Below are 19,637 nucleotides of genomic sequence, written 5' to 3'. Positions count from 1 at the left end.
GTGAGATTTTAAAGAACCTTAATGAGGACAGCAGATTATTAAAATAAATAATGTTACTAGGAATATAGTGAGACCATAAGAGCATCTTGTATAACGTCTGTTTTTCGAGGGGGGGTCGGGGGAAGGGTTGTTATGGATTTTTTTTTTATTCCTTTCTGTGTACCTCTTTATTTCAGTACTGTCTAGGTTAGAGAGGTTCATGATATTGCATTTTCACTTGGACATCAAACTCCGTAAAATCTTCGCAGTTCACACTTCTCAAAAGTGGCAGCGATAAAGTATTTTGGCAACAGGGAGGCGTTTTATCTGTTTATTTCTGTAGTCGAAATACCTTTGATTGTATCAATAGGACTAATGGCTAATACTAGTCATTCTAATGCAACAAAGATGTAAATTGTAATAATTCCTATTATAAGGTACGATTATAAGTGATCCACGTAAATTACAATATTATTCAAAGGGACAAAACCTCTTAAACAGAAACTGCTATTCTGTCAAGTGTTTTTCATTTCTGTCCAGTTGTGTGGCGTTGCAGTTTTCTTGAAAGTTATTATATCGTTGAAGTGTAGGTGAGTTTGAACCTCTGAATTATTTAGATTTTTTATTTAGAACATAAGTGGTATGTTATTTCTCCATATCTTGACAATTTGACGTCAAGTGACAAGGCTGTAATTGTCTAGGCTAGTAGTCCAGCAGAAGCCGAGCTAAGGATTAGCATAGGCCACGTCTAATTTGCATTCGTTGTAGGCCTGAGCTACAATAAGAAAATTACCTATCGGATGCAGAGTAGGGTGACGGGGTAGACGTTGGTAATTTGTCCCCCTAGCGAAAACGTCCAAAGAATAAAAGTTAATCTGCGGGCTCTAAAACATTTGAAAATTAACTTAATTGCGTAATTTCCGTCAATTTGCAGATTGAGAATTGTTTCCATGAAAATTTGACAAGAACAGTGTCAGGCAACATTGCTCTCCTGTTAGGTAGCTAACTCGTGTTGACCCAACCGCCGCGAATTCAGGTTGAAGATACCTAGGTACTAGGCTACTTCATTTAAACCTTGTCAATCATGTTCCCAGTTGACCTACCTTGGTCACGCCTGGGCTACTGATTTTTTTTTAATTAAACCAGCCGGAACAAATCAGAAGGGTATGCTTCATAATGTAGGTACCAACACACTTATCCAGATGCAGCCGTTCTTTCCCATCCCATCTTCCAAAGTGGAAGCACATGATGTGAAAGTTTGTAACAGTATGTTAGCCTACAACACATTTTGAATGTGGTTTTAAATGTGACATCATAGAAACTCTGTGTTGTTCAGAACTGGTATATAAAAGATGGTTCATGTAAAATTTGCTGTGGCTTGACATGATCAAATATTTTCACCTAGCTACTCTAGAGTAATCAAACGCTGCATCCCAAATGCATTTTATGGTCCTAACTGAGCACAGTATGACCCAGGTCTAGTAGTTCTATGATCAAACCCAAAAACACTAATTTGGCCAAAAACAATTGGGAATATTGATAAGCAGTTTATTTGTTGTTTCTTAGTGATTATTTCCAGGGTGCCCTGTACCCAATGGCCGAGGTTATTTCCAGGGCGCCCTGTACTGAATATGAGAAATCTGAATTGCGTACAGGGCCCCCTGTACCGTATTCGAGAAATGCTTCTTGCATTCAGGGCGCCCTGTACGGTATCCCTGTACGGTATCCTAGAAATGTTTCTGGCATTCAGGGCGCCCTGTACGGTATCCCTGTATGATATCCTAGAAATGCTTCTGGCATTCAGGGTGCCTTATACTGACGAAGGAAAATGAACTTGCGTCCAGGGTGCCCTCGCTTGACACACTGGAAGCTTTTTTTTTTAATATATATTTGTTGTACATGTGTTTTTTATTAATAATGCCATACTCTACATGGGATCAATGAACATATTCAAATTTATAACTGATATTCATAGGGTACAATCTGATTTTGCTTTCAGGGCATTTTTGTTCCTGTAGATAGTGTTGCATTCAGTTGGCTCTTAGTGCCCTAGCTGTCAGCAATGCAGGAATTACACACACATACATAATGTATGTATATATGTATGTATGTCTGTATATGTATATAATATTACATATATTTGTATATATTATATATATATATATCTATATATATATATATATATTATATCTTTATATATAAATATATATATATATATATATATATATATATATATATATATATGTATGATGTCTGTCACAGGCTATTTTCATCAAAACTCAATGATGCAACTTTTTTTTTAAGGAATCTTTTGTACGACATCACAATGGCATTCATGCTGAATATTTTCATCAAAACTCAATAATTCACCTTTTTGGATGAATTGCTATTAACATCTTTAAATATATATCAGAATAAAATGGTTAGAAACTTCTTGCAAATGTACAAAATACAGGTACCATGTGCTCCAGAAGGTGTCAACATTTAGTAACAGTGTTTTCTGCCAGTTGAACAGTATGTTAACAATTAAACTTTTGATGAGAATATGCAATTCTGAAACAATGTACAAGGTGACAGAGGTGACAAAATGAGGTGGTTATGATCATATATCAATCAATCAAATAGGCATCATATATATATATATAATATATATATACATATATACATACATACATACATACATACATACAGCCAGTCCTCGGGTTACGGCGGTCTCGGCTTACGACGTTACGAGGTTACAACGCTTCTCAATTATATTCCTCAGAAATTATTTCCAGGGTTACGACGCATGTTCCAGGGTTACGACGCATGCTCCAGAGTTACGACGCCTACAAACGCTGATGTGGCAGATGAAATATGACACCAAAAATGCAAAATAATCAATATTTAAAGTTTTTTTGATGAAAAATGTAATAAGAATGTAGTTTCATACATTCAACTTCCCTGTCAGATATATACTTAGCTATAGACTCCGTCGTCCCCGACAGAAATTCAAATTTCGCGGCACACACTACAGGTAGGTCAGGTGATCCCGCCGCCTGCCGCTGGGTGGCAGGAATAGGAACTATTACCGTTTTAAGCCAGATTTTTCTCTGTCGCGGTACTAGTAACATCGTTGCTAGTTCCTCCTGACTTGAATTTCGAATTTCATTACGCCGTTGATCTTTTGGACTGCTATTTGGTGACGTATTGGATCTTTGGTTTGGCATACGCTATTGTGGACTGTTTTTTGGATTTGGCTTTGGAATTTCTCATAATGTCTGACGTGTCGATTTCGTTCAGTGTGTGTGTGAATGAGAATTGTTTTGTGAGACTGCCGAAAGCTTCGGTGGATCCTCACATCACTTGTAAAAATTGTAGAGGGAATGTATGCTCTCAATTGAATACATGTGATGAGTGCAAGAATTTGAATGAGGAGGAATGGAAGTTGCTTAATTCCTACCTAAGAAAGTTGGAGAGAGATAGGGCTAGAAAAGCCTCTTCCAAGAGTGTAAGTAGGTCGGTCTCTAACGAGCCAGTTAGCGGACTATTGCCTATTGATAACCCTATTGTTTCCTCCCATACAGCTATACCTTTCCGATTATCGGACTTGGCAAGCTCAACATCTGAAATTGCGAGTCTGAAAGCTTCGCTTAAACACATGGAACAAAAAATTAAAGAACTGGAAGGTAAGTGCAGTGAAAGTGTTCCCAGTGAAGTGGAGGGTGCGTCTGATCGGCTCTGTCTCGCTCCCAGGCCTAGACCTCTTTCAAGCTCCCAAGACCAGTGGAGAAGAAATGTCGAAAGCCGCAGGGAGGTTTCAGAGAATCCCCACCGGTCAGGCGTCCCCTCGGCAGATCCTGTAGTTACGTCCCGGGCTGCCAAGGATAGTCGTTGGAAAGACGTCCTGAAACAGTGTTTTTCTTCGTCTGATTCCTCATCTAAAAAAGGATGGAGTTCAGATAGATTGTCGAGACCTTCGAAGAGAACTTGGAAGTCTCCTTCATTCGACTCAAGCCCTGAAGAATTTCCGGAAGAATATCCTCCGGAAAAGAGGAAGAAGAATGTATATTCAGAAGCTTCTTCTCCTGCATCGGAGGTTGGAAAGAGAGACGTAGCTACAAAGATATTAGAGGATATGCAGAAACAGATATCTTCCCTAGTAGGAGTTCTTAAATCTGATCAGCCTAGAAGGAAGGATAAATTTCTCCCTATCAAAAGATCCCGTCCTTTAGAACTATCTGAGAGCTCGGACGAGACGCCTGCCAGAAGCCTGGCGCCAGCCAGACGTCAGGCTACTGTCAAGCGCAAAACGCCGTCAAGGCGACAAGATGTGTATAGGGAACTTCCTACTAGAAAGAAAGCACATGAGATGTCCGTTTCGAGGAGTAAAATTGGAACTCCCGAAATCGGACGGACTCCTGAAAGGAAGCGCAAAGAGCCTGAAGCGCCTGAAGCGCCTGAAGGGAGGCGCAAAGTAACTGAAGATCCTGGAACTCTTTTGGCGAGGCGAAAAGAGTCTGGAGCGCCTGAAATGAGGCGTAAAGCTCTTCAAGTAAAAGAAACGAGGCGCAAAGCGCCTGAAAAGCCTGAGGTGGCTAAAAGGAAATATTTAACTCCTGGAGAGCCTAGAGCACCTGATATGAAACATAGAGCGCCTGGAGAGCCTAGAACGCCTCAAAGGAAAAGCAAAGAGCCTAGGGAGCCTGAGGCGCCTGAAAGAAGAAGCAAAGCGCCTAAGGAGCCTGAGGCGCCTGAAACGAGGTGCAAAGCGCCTGAAGAGCCTGAAGCGTCCATATGGAGGCGCAAGGCGCCTGCAAAGCCTGAAGCGGCTGAAACAAGACGTAAAGCGTCTAGAGCGCCTGAAAGCAGGCGCAAGGATTTGTACAATCCAGAATACAATTTGGATGAGTTATCGGAGTTTGAAGCGGACTTGGAGGCTCCTCTTTGGGATTTTTCTCAAGATCAATTTTCCCCTGACAGGGCCTCTAGGTGTCGCACAGGTGATCGTAGCCCCTGTCGGGAAGGAATTGATCATGAAAAAAGGGAACGACATTTAAGGACTTCTCCTGGTAAGGACGAAAGTTGTCGCACAGGCGACCGTCGTCCTTGTCAGGAGGGCCTTAGGGTAAAAGAACAACATCGGCCTTCTCCTGGCAGGGACTCAAGATGTCGCACAAGCGACCGTAGCCCTTGTCAGGTTGCAGGCCGTATTGCTGCAAGCCCTGTGCATTCCCGAGAGAGGAGTCCTCGGTCGCACACTCTTCTCCGAATAAAAACTCAACCGGCCAATTAGAGGATGTTTCGGACTCTGAAGAAACAAGGGGCAGGTCTTTCTGATTATAAGATACTAGCAGCCCTCTTGTTAAAAGAATTTGGAGTGTCTCTGAGTCCTGCTGCCCCTCCTTCTCCTCGGTCTTTATTTTCGAGTACGAAGGCTGCGAAGTCTTCCTCTTTCTTGAAGATGCAACCGACCATTTCAATGAAGAGGGCTTTGCAGTCGGTCAGGAATTGGCTTAAAACCAAGGAGGAGGCGGGGAAGACTGTGTTTACCTGTCCTCCTTCCAGGCTATCAGGGAAGAGAGGGATTTGGTATAGCACAGGAGAATCTATGGGACTTTCTCTTCCCTCATCTGCTGAAGCGGACTTCTCGACCTTGGTGGATTCGGCAAGGAGGCATGCACTTCCATCGGCCAAAACAAGCTGGACAATGTCTGAAATGGACCATCTCCTCAAGGGAATATTCCATGTCTTGGAAGTTTTTAACTTCCTAGATTGGTCCCTTGGGGCTTTGGCCAACAAGACTCAAGACCCTCAGTTTTTGGAACCAGAAGTCTTGCATAGTGTTTTGGCATGCATGGACAAGGCAGTGCAGACGGTCTCGAGCTGAAGTGGCATCCTTGTTCGGGACAGGAGTGTTAAAGAAGAGGGCTGTCTTTGGTTCTTTTCTTACCAAAGCAGTCTCTCCAGTACAGAGGGCTTCTCTTTTATACGCCCCTCTGTCTAAACAGCTGTTTCCTTCTCAATTGGTAAAGGACATTTCCCATACGCTTACTGAGAAGGCAACACAGGATTTGCTGGTACATTCTGCTAAGAAGCCTAGGCCAGCTGCTTCTGTCTCGAAGAGGGAGCCAACACCTGCCCAACAGCCCTTTCGAGGTAGAGCTTTTAGCCGAGCCTCAAGGAAGAGAGGAGGAGAGAAAAGAGGAAGATCTTCCATTAGAGTTCCAAAGAAGAACGCAAAATGAGATTCCAGTCCTCCAATCACCAGTAGGGGCCAGACTTCTGGGATTCTCGGAAGCATGGGCTTCAATGAAAGCAGATTCTTGGTCCCTGCAAGTGCTGAGGAAAGGATACCTCATCCCCTTCAAGAACAGACCTCCATTGACGATGACTCCGAGGGAGCTGTCAGCGAGATACAAAGACCCTGTAAAGAGAGAGATCCTTCTTGGACTGATGCAGCAAATGTTGGAGAAGGAGGCCATCGAGGTAGTACAGGATCCGCACTCCCGAGGTTTTTACAATCGCCTATTTTTGGTGCCGAAAGCCTCGGGGGGGTGGAGGCCTGTCCTGGAGTGAGTGCATTGAATCGCTTCGTGGAGAAGACAAAGTTCTCCATGGAGACATCCAACTCGGTTCTCTCTGCTCTCCGTCCAGGAGATTGGATGGTCTCCCTCGACCTGCAAGATGCATACTTTCACGTCCCCCTGCATCATTCGTCGAAGAAATATCTTCGATTCATGGTGCAGGGAAGTATTTATCAGTTGTTCCGACACGGCATACAAACCTTCGGTCCTTTTACAATAGGAAGGTACTAGCGGCAGCTGGATAGGTCGTAAGCTTTCGAACAAGGGGTTCGGTAGTTAACTGCTTGTCCGACAGGCGCGCTCGCGGCGCGACTGGGAGGTAAACAAACCACTTTTGCTTTCGGCCTGCTGGCGTGTGGACGTGTATCCATCGCTCTGCTGCCCGCCTTCATCGTCGTTGCTTTCGCATGGTTGTGTTTTTCTTTTCTATTTATCTAGTGAAACTGAATTGTAAGTACAATCATTTCATATTTATTTCCATTGAATTCAATTGTGAATTAAAGGATCTTGGTTTCACCACGCCCTCCGATTACCCGAGGTGCCGGACTGAAAGGGCGTAAGTGCGGGAATTCATTTTCCCAGAAATGATCCTCGTATTGTGTATGCTCGGTGCCGAGGGCGGGAGAGCGCTCGCTCCGAGCGTATATTTTGGTTGGAAATGTGTAGATGAAAATCGTAAGTAAGTGCTCTTTTCATTTATATTTTTTTTGACCTGTATGCTCGTTGCCGAGCGAATGCGCTCGGCACGAAAACTTATTCTGTATGGAAGTGGAATCGCAAGTACAGTATTCTTTTTCATTTTCATATATATTATTTTGATTGTAGCAATACTCATTTTGGATCAGTTTCCGAGCTTACCCGGAAATTGATCCTTTCCCCTTTTTATTTGAATGAAGTGAAATCGCAAGTGCAGTTCTTTTTCATTTTCATATTTTATTGAGATTGCATTGTTTACTTGGATCAATGTTTCCGCTATTTCCTGGGAATTGATCCTTCCCCTTTTTATTTGTATGAAGTGAAATTGCAAGCGCAGTATTCTTTTTCATTTTCATATATATTTTGATTGCATCAATTCATTATGGATCAAGGTTTCCATTCATAATCGGGAATGGATCCTTTTACCCTTGCGCTCGGTACCGAGGGCGCAAATGCGCTCGATCCGAGCCCTTATTCATTGTGAAGTGAATCGTAATGCAAGATTCTTTTTCATTTTATTCCTTTTATTATTGATTGCATCAATTTTTATTTGGTTCAAGTTCCGCTCAGTCAGGGAATTGATCCTTATGCCCTTGCATTCGGGCCGAGGGCACGATTGCTCTCGGGCTCTTATTATTATTGTTGGGTACATGGGTGCTGTGCGGGGGTGGGTAACGAGACCCCCCCCCGCTCAGCTCCGTCGAGCGCGGGGGAGGGCGCTTGGTGCCCGATGTACAATTGTATTCGGGGTCTTCCACTTGTTCGGAGAGGGCTCACCCCCCCGCGCGAGGGGACTTCCCCCCCACTAATCGCTACTACTGTTATTTCCGCAGGTGCTACTGCCACGAGGGTGGACCTTGGTGAGGTATGGGCGTCCTTCCATTTGCATGGCGTGCTAGTGTCCAGGGGCTGCGGTTCTATGTCTGGGCCTACTGCGGTCACCCATGGAGTGGTGACCACGCTCCAGGTGACGACGTCCCTCCTCACCTGGTGTATTCGCCTCACGTGGTAACAGTCTTGCCTACAGCCGCTGTGAAGTGCCGTTCGCCGTACCGAGAGGGGGGCGTGCCGCCGCCGCTCGTGGTTGCCGCGCTGCCGCGACCACACTTCCGCTGCCCTAGAGCTCGCCCCTGGACCTGCCGCCGGTACCAGGATGTTGCTGGCTGCTGCTCCACTTCCTGTGTTTCCGGTGCTGCCTGCCGTACCTGCCGATTCTGGGCTGACTGTCCATGCAGTTGCTGCGCTGGCTGTCCCTGCCGTTGCTGCGCTGGCTGTCCCTGCCGTTGCTGCGCTGGCTCGTCCCTACCAGATGCTGTGCTGGCTGTGCCTGCTGTTCCTGAGATGCCCATACCTGCTGACGTCGTCCCTGTTCGTGGTGGTACTACCCCAGACTTTGGTCTGTCTGTACAGGTGCGTCCGGGCCCTGTGGCTTCGGCTACAGCAGGCCACCCCGGCTCCGCCCTGGATAGCAGATCTTACGTCTGTCCTGAGGAAGCTGACGAAGAAGAGAGGAAGGTGTCGTCGTCGTCGTCTTCATCTTCTTCATCGTCGTCGGCTGCCGCCTCTTCCCCTTCGACTTCTAAGGCTTCACAGCCGAGGAAGAAGAAGGTTGCCTCCTCCCTCCTAAGAAGTCTCCCTCGGGAGCTTCTCGGGACCCGTCTCACCTCGGGTGGGACGGAGGGTTTCCTTCCGCTGGTCCTCCTGCTCCTTCGGGAGCGGGGCCCGTCTCTTCTTCCACAAGGAAGAAGACTACGGGGACCAGAGGGGTACCGGCTAACACCGGTACTTCCTCGCCTGGTGTCAGTGGTTCTGCCACTGCATCAGGGTCCGTCTCGGCCTCCTCGTTCGCGGGAGGTACCGAGTGTACGGTCGCCTACCAGCGACCGTGCAGCCAGGAACCAGACCTCTGAGTCCGCTCAGCGTCAGGTTCACGGCACGGGGCGGAAGACTGGTGACCAGCCGCTCACGCGACTCTCACCCAGACCAGCTCTCGCTCTCGCGGCGACCAGCTGGCTACCCGGGGTCGACGGTGACGGATCCGACCGGCCACGGGCTGAGGCTGGGAAGAGGTCCCCCCGTTCGCCGGTGCCAGCCACGGCTGGAACCAGCGACGTGACGTGCCGTGAGGACAAGCACCGGTCTCACTGTGACAGTGGAGCCTGCAGGTCGCCTGACCGTCGCTCTCACAGAGAGCGATCGGGTACGGCAACCAGCAACAGCTCTTCTGACACAGCCGTTCTCCACAGCGAGACGGTTCGACCAGGCCTGCAGCTCGATCGCCACCGCGGGTTGACGATCGCCTGCAGCCCTCCAAGCCTGCTGGTTCTGCCAGCGAGCGAGGAGGGAGCGTCAGGTCTGCCTCTCCCGTACCTTCAACCTCCTCGGGTTACACCGGGAGGAGCGAGGTATTGAGGACTGTGATCGTGAGGGGTGCGCCCCTCATGATCCCACCACGACGCCCTACGTGCCAGGCACGGTTTCTTGGACCGGCCAGGACGTATGCGCAAGTGGATGGAGAAGACCGAGAGGGCTGTCGCTGTTCCCCTTCTTAGGAGGAAGGTTCTCGGAATATGCTCTTGTTCGAAGGGCTTAACGGTCCCACTCTGCAAGATGCTGTGACTTCCGAGATCCAGAGGAACTTTGCCGAGGTGATGGCGCTGATTCGTCAGCACAACGACCTCGGGGAAGGATCGCCGCTCCCACCAGCAGAGCCACGTCTCGCTCGAGTCGTTTTGGGCCCGCCGAGAGGGAACCCAAATCGACGGTGGGTCTGCCGCGATCGGAGCTTGCCGACTGTGTTGAACCAGGTAGTCTCTCGTCTCCGGACTAGAAGGCTCTCTCAGTTCTGGCCGGTCGAACAAGCTACTTCACCTCCTCTACTGCGACAGAGGCGTTTCTACGTGTCTTCGGACACCGTATGGCTGCTCCTTTTCTTCTCCAACTGCTAGTTCCGCTGGGAAGGCGAGCCAGTATCCAATTCCTCCCCCATTCCCTCTCTCCTTACGGCTACGAGGGAAAGGGGAGGGATCCTACAGAGATTTCTCTGTAAGATCCCACGTTAGGGGTGCGCTACCTACCGGGGACCTTCGGGTCCTACCTGACGTAAGCCCCGTCGTTGAGGAGGGATCCTGCCCCTTTCTCGATTTCTACGGGAATCGGGAGGATCACCAGCCGATATCGTTTGACGAATTCGGTGGGGGGTTTCGCAGAGTGCTTAGAATTCTACGGAATTTCTAGCGCACTCAGAGTGTTCGAGTTTTTTACGATCTCCAAACACTTAGGCGAGACCACGGTCCAAAGTGAGCGAGAATCCCCGATAATTGTTACACGATAATCGGGAACCTCGCTTATGCTCGAATTCCTGTAATTTCTAGCTTTATTTGGAAGAAGACTGCTGCTGAAAGAAGAGTACCTCACAGTAGGCGATTAACCTTGGAATAGAGAAGAACGGACGGGAACTTCCAGTTTGGCTTGAACTATCGTCTTCGGTATTCTGTTCACCATTGAAGCTTTCCTTTGGGAAAGACTTCTCCTTCACTCTCTTGACTAGAGAACGAAGGCGGTCGATCTCCAATCCTTATTCTCATTCCTCGAGATGAAAAGAATTTAGGATGGAGGTCGTGGTATCGAGAACCTTACAAATTAATCTTACGTATATTACCCTCGCGACATGATTCTTTTAACAGTTGAATTGTCCGGGGGTAGGCGCATACCGTAGTTAACTCTACGGTTTGTGACCGAGACGAATTGTATCTTAATTGAACTGCAACTCGGGGTTGCCTGCAACCTCCCAGCAGTTATCAGTTTCGATTTTAGATACTTGGTATTGTCATGACAACACCAAATCAGCTTTTGTATTTACCGAAATCCGTTTCGGTTAAATATAATTGCTCGAGCGTATTCTTTATGCTCGATGGTTCTAGCCGAACGCATTCCTTCGTGGAATATTGGATTACTGGCAACTCAGGATGACGAGTCACCGAGAGCTACTGCGTATTGAACTGCCTGATAGCGGCTCAGTATCAGCTAGGTCTCGGAGATGCACGGTCTGTTACGTCTCTCTCTCCCCTGGTTTGATTGACTACCGAACCGTATCTCTGCCCAACAATCATGGACTTAGGTCTCTGATTAACGGGGATTCTCGCAATAATGAAGGACCATCTACTGCTGTGACGCTCGATTTCATCGCCTTCGACATTGCGAGAATTTTCAACAGAGATATCTCTTGGACTCTTTCATCTTTTCTGTTTACCGCACGGTAAACAGAAGTCTGTACTAGTTCACCCGCTGCATCGCACCGCGATAATGCGAATGATTTTTGCAGACATCTGAGTTTGTCTTCAAAATATCTCGTATTCGTAGGTGTGCAATTATTCATTGCTCGCCCCGAATTAACAGATATGTCAGAAGACATCGCCTACTCTCCGACCTGACAGCTCTACTTCCAAATGTTCAGCCCATGAGAAGCAGTTCTTCAGGCAGTATTTCCCTGTCTTCATTACTGAAAAGCGCTCCGCTTTTATTGCAACTACGATCCTCACCGGACAGCAATGAATAGCGGTTAGCGTTCTCAGTCTTTGTAGCACAGGTTCAGAATCTGAGAATCCTTCTCTCGGTTCAGCTGTGAAGACGTAGGTTGCATTTTCTGTACACCTTCGTCTTCAACGACACAGTGTTGTTTCTCCTTAGCCGAGAATCAACTATACTATGAGATATCTTGCCATCAGGGACCTCGGTCTCTAGAAGGCAATTGACTTTCGCCTGTTGGGCACATGCCTTAAGAGAGTCATCACCTTGCCTTCTGGCATCGGTGACGAACAAATTATTTGTTTAGTCTCTTGGCATAACCCTTTTAAGGCGAAGGTCACGTGACTTGCTCGGGTGCTTGGACAACTTGCCTCCTACCGAACGCAGTCAGTCGGCAGCTGTCAGAGCGCCCAAGTCTGTTACGAACTTCGCTGTGGACTTAGTTCGGTTGTTCCATAACAGTCTTTTCTTCGTCCTAACGGCTTGTCACAGTACCCATACCATCGACACCCACCATTGAGTGTCGGTGTCCTATCCACTACCGAGAAGAACAACTTCGCTGCAGACGGATAGACCAGTATGGGTACAGGACATCACCGAAGTCGAGAAGAGGGATAGGTCATACGACCATTCCCTTCTTTTCCTCTGAGGTAATTGCATGACTTTTCCTGCGAAGTCAAGCATCCAGGGGATGGGGATTCGTGACGCTCGATTCGTACCGAATTCGTAGCGAAGACTCTGAACCCTTCGGTTCCTGACGATCGGTTAGAGTCCTTCACAATCCCCTCCCTAATGGACTTCACCGCCTTCGATGCGAAGGAGATGCTGCTTTGTCCTGTGAAAGCGCGACCGCGCTTTCTGAAGAAACTCGACATCCCAGGCTGAGTGTTGAAGACTCTTCGTCAGCACCAAGATGACCTAGAAGTACACTCCCTCGAGTTACACAAGAACTTCTCCGTGGCGCAGGTACTGAGGCAGGGGTCCTGGTACAACCAGACCACTGGCACCTCCTTCTACCTTTTGGATATTGCCCACAGGTCCTTGGATCGTTTCCTTGGGACCCGTGGTGGCTGCTCAACACGTTGTGTAGCTAACCCGCCCCAGACCCTAGCAGGCTTAACAGCATCGAGTCCTGGTGTGACTAAGAATAGATAAGTGAATGAGAGAGTGACTGGCTTCTCTTCCTATCTTTTTCTCCCCCTCTACCTGTGGGTAGAGGGATACGGTCATCACCTTGCTGGATAAGGACGAGATGCCGTGAGACTACTCGACAGAGCCCCATCCTATCCCTTTCACTAGGGATGGGAGCGAATATCCACCACTTCCCCTCTACAAGGGGGGGGAAGTGGATGCCAACAAGAGACAAACCATAACTTTATGTTGCCTCTTGCAAATAGGAACTTGTTCTTGTTTGCTGGTACGAAGAGATACGCTTGCCTCTCTCTTAGTACTTGGTCCAGAGGTCTGACCATTGATCCTGCGGTGCACACCCCGATCAGTCGGACAGAGGCTTGGATCCCTCCCTCCGCTCTTACGACCAGGGAGGCCATTCCAAGGTTGGGCGAACACCAGTCTGTTCACAAAAGACTCAGATTCCTCCCACCAAGAAGTGAGTCTTCCTATTGTAAAAGGACCGAAGGTTTGTATGCCGTGTCGGAACAAATGACAATTTGTCCAAAATTGCATTTTTCCTAACTATACAAACCTGAGGTCCTTTTACACATAGTCCCACCTCATGCCACCCCTCACTCTGCAGTTTTTGCTTGGGCCAAAAGCAAAAGTGATTTGTTTACCTCCCAGTCGCGCGCGCGCGCCTGTCGGACAAGCAGTTAACTACCGAACCCCTTGTTCGAAAGCTTACGACCTATCCAGCTGCCGCTAGTACCTTCCTATTGTAAAAGGACCTCAGGTTTGTATAGTTAGGAAAAATGCAATTTTGGACAAATTGTCATTTCAGAGCTTTGTGTTTCGGCCTCTCGACGGCTCCTCAGGTGTTTACAGTGTTGATGAGAAACGTAGCAAGATGGCTACATCTGAGGGGGGGTGAGGATATCTCTTTACCTAGACGATTGGCTTATAAGAGCGCAGACAAGACAAAAGTGCTTGGAGGACTTGGAGATAGCTCTTCAATGACCAGATCTCTCGGATTGCTCGTAACCTCGAGAAGTCTCACACAATCCCCAGTCAGACTATCGTCTCTCTGGGGAGTCGATGGATTCTCGGGTTTCGAGCGTATCCATCCCAGGAAAGAATCTCGAAAGGGTTGGAGAAAATCTTGGTCTTCCTAGAGAAAGAACGAAGCTCAGCGAGGGAATGGCTCAGTCTTCTGGGCACTCTTTCCTCGCTGGAGCAGTTCATCTCTCTAGGGAGACTGAATTTGAGACCCTTGCAGTTCCATCTCAGAAGGAGTTGGAACAGAAGAAAAGGAGATCTTTTGGATACCTTTCCTATAGGAGAGAGTATCAAAAACCACATACGATGGTGGTTAGGACCACTGAGAAGAAACGAAGGAGTGTCCTTGGCCCTTCAGAACCCTCACCTAGTGTTATTCTCAGACGCTTCGGACACAGGGTGGGGAGCAACACTAGGGACGAAGGAAGTGTGAGGCAGTTGGACAGAAGAACAGAAGGCCTGGCACATAAATGCAAAGGAACTCTTAGCAGTGCACTTAGCACTGCAGTTTTTCGAGAACGAAGTCAGAGGCATGGTGGTCCAAGTCAACTCGGACAACCACGGCTCTGGCTTATATAAGAAAACAAGGGGGGACACACTCTTTCTCCCTTTACCAACTAGCAAGGGATCTGTTGATATGGACAGAAGAAAGAGGGATTAGACTGCCTGACGAGGTTCGTTCAAGGAGGGAAGAATATAAGAGCAGACAGACTGAGCAGGAAAAACCAGGTCCTTCCAACAGAGTGGACCCTTCATTCACAAGTCTGCCAGCAACTATGGTCTCTTTGGGGAAGCCGCAAGTGGACCTGTTTTGCAACATTCCTATCCAGGAGGATGGAGAACTTTTGCTCGCTGGGGGACGATCCCAGAGCCCTATCCATAGATGCCATGCTCATGGATTGGGAGGGCATAGACGCGTATGTGTTTCCCCCATTCAAGATGCTGGGGGAAGTAATGAGAAAGTTCGTGTCCTCGGAGGGAATGAGGATGACATTGATCGCTCCTTATTGGCCTGCAAGAGAATGGTTCACAGAGGTACAGGAATGGATAGTGGACTTCCCCAGATCTCTTCCCGAAAGGACAGATCTGCTCAGACAACCCCACTTCGAGGAGGTATCACAAAAATATCACGCTCTCGCTCTGACTGCCTTTCGACTATCGAAAGATTGGTCAGAGCGAGAGGCTTTTTCTCGCGAAGCGGCAAAAGCAATTGCTGGAGCAAGAAGGTCCTCAACCATGCGGATATACCAATCGAAGTGGGAAGTTTTCCGTAGATGGTGTAAGGCGAAGAAGCTGTCCTCCTCCGATACCTCTGTGACCGAAATTGCTGATTTTCTTTGTTTTTACGAGAAGAATCTCATCTGGCAGTGTCAACCATTAAAGGTTATAAGAGCATGTTATCAGCTGTGTTCAGGAATAGGGGCCTGAACATAGAGAATAACAAAGATCTGCATGATTTGATTAGATCATTGAAACTAAAAAATTAAGAACTTCTCTCGCCCCTAGTTGGAATCTGGATGTGGTTCTCAAATACCTTATGTCGGAGAGATTTGAACCTCCCGATAAAGCTACTTTTCGGGACTTGACTAGAAAATGCATTTTCTTAATAGCTCTCGCCACTGCGAAAAGAGTGAGTGAGCTGCAAGCGCTTGACTCTAGAGTGGGTTTTAAGAAGGATTCGGCTGTATTGTCCTTTAAACCTTTATTTCTAGCAAAAAATGAAAACCCCTCGAGACCTTGGCCTAGGACTTTTGAAGTAAAAGGCCTTTCTCAATTAGTTGGGAATGAAATGGAAAGAACTTTATGTCCTGTGAGAACTTTGAAATTTTACCTGCAGAAGAGGAAGCAGTTGCAGGGTTGCAATCAGAGTTTATGGTGTGCAGTTAAAGACCCTAGAAGAGCTATGTCAAAGAATGCCTTAGCATTTTTTGTTAGGAACATCATAACGGAAGCCCACATGAGCTGCGATAGTGAGGCATATAAGACCTTAAGGGTAAAAGCACACGAAGTACGTGCAGTCGCTACATCATTGTCGTTCAACAAGAACATGTCAATGAAGAACATCTTAGCGGCCACGTATTGGAGATGTAACTCAGTGTTCGCCTCACATTACTTGAAAGATGTGAGAGTGACATATGAGAAATGCATCTCTCTAGGACCTTATGTATCAGCGGATACAGTGCTGGGGAAAGGAGAGAAGACTGATCCTTAATATTAATTTTTGTCCTTATATTTTATATATTGTGATTTTAAAATTATTGGTGTTGAGTTTTTAGGTTGTTTGAAAGGTGTTTGGGGATAACGCCTTTCAATCATATTTACTAATCCACGGTTAGGATCGGGTGATCGGGATCAGTATTTTACTCCTTTATATGCCAAGAGGCATAGGTATATTGTCATGTAAGTGAATAAGAATCCAGTGACAATTGCCATTAGGTTCTGTTGAGTAAGTGGATAAGACCCCATTGACAGTCTTTTTCAAGAGTTCTCAGCCATAGGGCACACCCTCGCTGAAGCTTTTGAGGCGAAGCAGACTTCTCAGCACAAGCTAAGAAATCTTCCGCCTAAACAGGTAGGAACTAGGGTATTATTAATTAACTTGTATTACCTACAACATATGTTGTTTACCTATTAGGTCAGTAATTAGCTGTCTCTTGCCCTCCGCCAAAGGTGCCAATCAGCTAAGTATATATCTGACAGGGAAGTTGAATGTATGAAAATGATATTGTTATTGTACAATAAAGATTAATAAACATTACCTTAATATAATTTATCTAGCCCTAAATCCCCAAAAACCGCACCAAAATTTACCACATTGGCAACCCTGTTACCTCCTATTCTGTCCGCCAGTTGGCAACACTGTCGTTGACAGATACGAAAACCTTCCCTCAAATCAGTTGTTAACGAGCGCCCGTGTTGTTTACATCACGGCCGCTCTTTATAAATTTCCTTAAACATTTTTGTGCCTTTAAAGCTTTCATTATTTGTTAAATGAAACTTTATATGAATTACCACTCACGCATTACATCACGAAATAGTGAATTAACTTTGATTTCTGTTGTGGTTCTTATCTTAAATTACGAACTTTTGCGCGACCTGGAACTACTGACCTGTCCAATTCTACAATGGATTACCAAGAAATTACGATGCTTCCTTCTGCCAGCAACATCAGGAACTGCCCGGTTTGTGGGACAAGGATGAGTAGCAGGGAGTATGAACCCCGACATTTGTAGTTCTTGTCGTGGACAGGTTTGTGACTTGACTTCTCGTTGTGACGTATGTAAGCCCTGGTCTGACGAGGATATGACTGCTTATATGAAACGCCAAACAATCTTGCAGCGTAAAAGATCGGTTAAGGAGAAAAAGAAATCGATTGCTAAAACTGTATCTAACGAATTCTTTGACTTGGGCGCTCATGATTCTGGCTCTTCGGTTTCGGTATCGTACGACTCCGATTCCGAATTAATTGATGCTTTGCCCCCTGTACAACCGGTAATTAGTGAAGTTAGTTCTGATGTAGATTCGAAGATTTTGGCAATGGAAACTACCTGGAAACAGAATTTTAAGAAATTACAGCTTAGTCTAGATAGAGATATTTTGCTAAGTTTAAAACAATCTGTCAGAGAATTTTCAAGAAGCCTTTACTAGAATGTCTAACACACTTTTAGATTCATTTTCAGCTCCTCGTCAGGTACCTGTCGACAGCACCATGGGTAACGGTGCGACAGATACCCGGCTTGTGAACCCCGTCGTGGCGAAGGCCTAGGGGGGATCCGGTCCGGGCAGGTGCCTAACGAATCTTTACCCAACGTGTCCCCTGTTAGTCCCGTAACAGTGCCAAAGGGCGCTTATTTAGGAGAAGGGGGGAGGGATATTAGTGTCAGACCTAAGATAGCTAGTCGTCAGGATTTTACTTCAGAGGAAGTTTCTAAGTTAGGATCTGACGATGATGATGATGATGACGCGGATTCGTGTGATATTGATGTTTCTCGAATGGATGTCATGATGTAGAATTCAAGAAACTTTTTGATTTAATTTTGAGTTTTCTTCCTCAGGCGAGGCCTAAAGAGCAGAAGCAGCCTCCGCCTCGTTGTATTACAGAAGGGATTTTTCTTGACGGTCCTTCCCGGTCACGGGAATTTTTACGTTTTCCCTTTGCCCAGAGGTTCGCGAGAGTGAGGACGGACGTTGCCGCTAAACTTTCGAAGGTGATCGGGGAAGGGAAGAGGAAGCTCTCTTCTCTTCTACGACACCGGAGAGGAGTTTACCAGGTGGCGGATGATTCTTCATTCTCTCGACCCCCCAAGCCAAATCCTGATTTTGTCCGACTTTCAAGTCAACCCTTGCCTTCTAAGGCTTCGGTCTCTGTCTCAATTGAAGATTTTATTGCTATGGAGGCTGTTATGAGCTCCTTACAAGAAGCTCAATCCTTCAATATGTGGGTCCTCGGAGGGCTTTTAATGTATATCAAGGACTCCGGGTTTGTTCCTCCTGATGCTCCTCTTTTTGAGAAATTCTGCTCATCCATTTCAATCGCTTCTGTACATCAGAACGAGCTTGCTGCTTCAATGCAGGCCTTTCTTGTTTCTCTAAGGCGTAACCTGTATTTGTCGCAGTTACCCTCCTCTGTATCGGAGATTCAGAGAACCGCCCGTCTGTTGTCCTCTTCTCCTTTTGGCGATTTCCTTTTCGATATTTCTGTGCTTTCTGAGGTTTTGAAGGAACATCAAGGTGATGCCTCTTCCCAAGCTCACTGGGCTTATCAAGAGCTTTTTCCTCTGGTCTTCCTCCCATTCCTTCAAGGAGTAAGCTTAAGTTTAGGACCAGATCTGTACCTTCTGCTCCAGCCCAACAACCTCCTTCTGGCTCTTTTTTCCAGAGTACATCTCAGGTTGCTGGTGCCTCTTCTTCATCCTCTGGTGCTCACCCTTTGAAACGCAGGAGAAGTTCTTGGCGTGGCTCCAAGGGCAGAGAAAGAGCTCAACCTCCAGGAGGACCTTCTTCTTCTTCTTCTTCTTCTTCCTTGTCTCTGCGTAAGAATTTTCGGAAGTAGGAGTCATCACCTCGCCTGGAGACCGCAGTAGGAGCTTGTCTCTCCGCCATTGGTCAGCTTGGCAGGGGAGAGCGGTGGATGCTTGGGTGGTGGAGGTCCTGAAGGAAGGTTACGAGATCCCTTTTGTTTCCAGACCTCCACTTTCCAATCGTCCTCTCGAGTTCAGCAGTTATTCCCCTCACTCAATCAGGGGTCAAGCCTTGGAGAAGGAGCTTTCGGCCCTCTTGGAGAAGGATGCTATAGAGCGAGCTCCTCCTTCTCCCGGGTTTTACTCTCGGATGTTTGTAGTTCTAAAGGCCTCGGGTGCCTGGCGCCCCATCATAGATCTTTCGGTTTTGAACAAGTTCATTCTAAAGTCCAAGTTCAGGATGGAGACGGTCCAGACTGTTCTTTCATCCGTCAGGAGGGGGGACTGGATGATTTCCATCGATCTGCAGGATGCTTATCTGCAAATCCCCATCCATCCAAGAAGCAGACCTTACCTTCGGTTTTTTCACGGACTCGGGAGTTTTCCAGTTCAAGACCCTTTGTTTCGGCCTCACCACTGCTCCACAGGTCTTTTCTCGGGTGATGGCTCCTGTTTCAGCTATTCTGCATCAGTTAAATGTAAGGATGCTTCGGTATCTGGACGATTGGCTAGTCCA

General features: G+C 46.9%; 1 protein-coding gene across 1 annotated transcript in view; it reads left to right on the top strand.

The window, feature by feature from the left end:
* The first annotated feature begins 280 nt into the window (after positions 1–280).
* Positions 281–19,637, top strand: part of LOC135203156 (zinc finger protein 43-like) — a 99,995-nt gene continuing 80,638 nt past the window's right edge. Inside the window, exon 1 of the mRNA XM_064232833.1 lies at positions 281–569. The gene's annotated coding sequence lies outside the window, so the exon portion shown is untranslated. The remainder of the gene's footprint in view (positions 570–19,637) is intronic.

This window comes from Macrobrachium nipponense, chromosome 33, assembly GCF_015104395.2.
Source record: "Macrobrachium nipponense isolate FS-2020 chromosome 33, ASM1510439v2, whole genome shotgun sequence".
Lineage (NCBI taxonomy): Eukaryota > Metazoa > Arthropoda > Malacostraca > Decapoda > Palaemonidae > Macrobrachium > Macrobrachium nipponense.
This window is presented reverse-complemented; position numbering and strand designations above follow the sequence as displayed.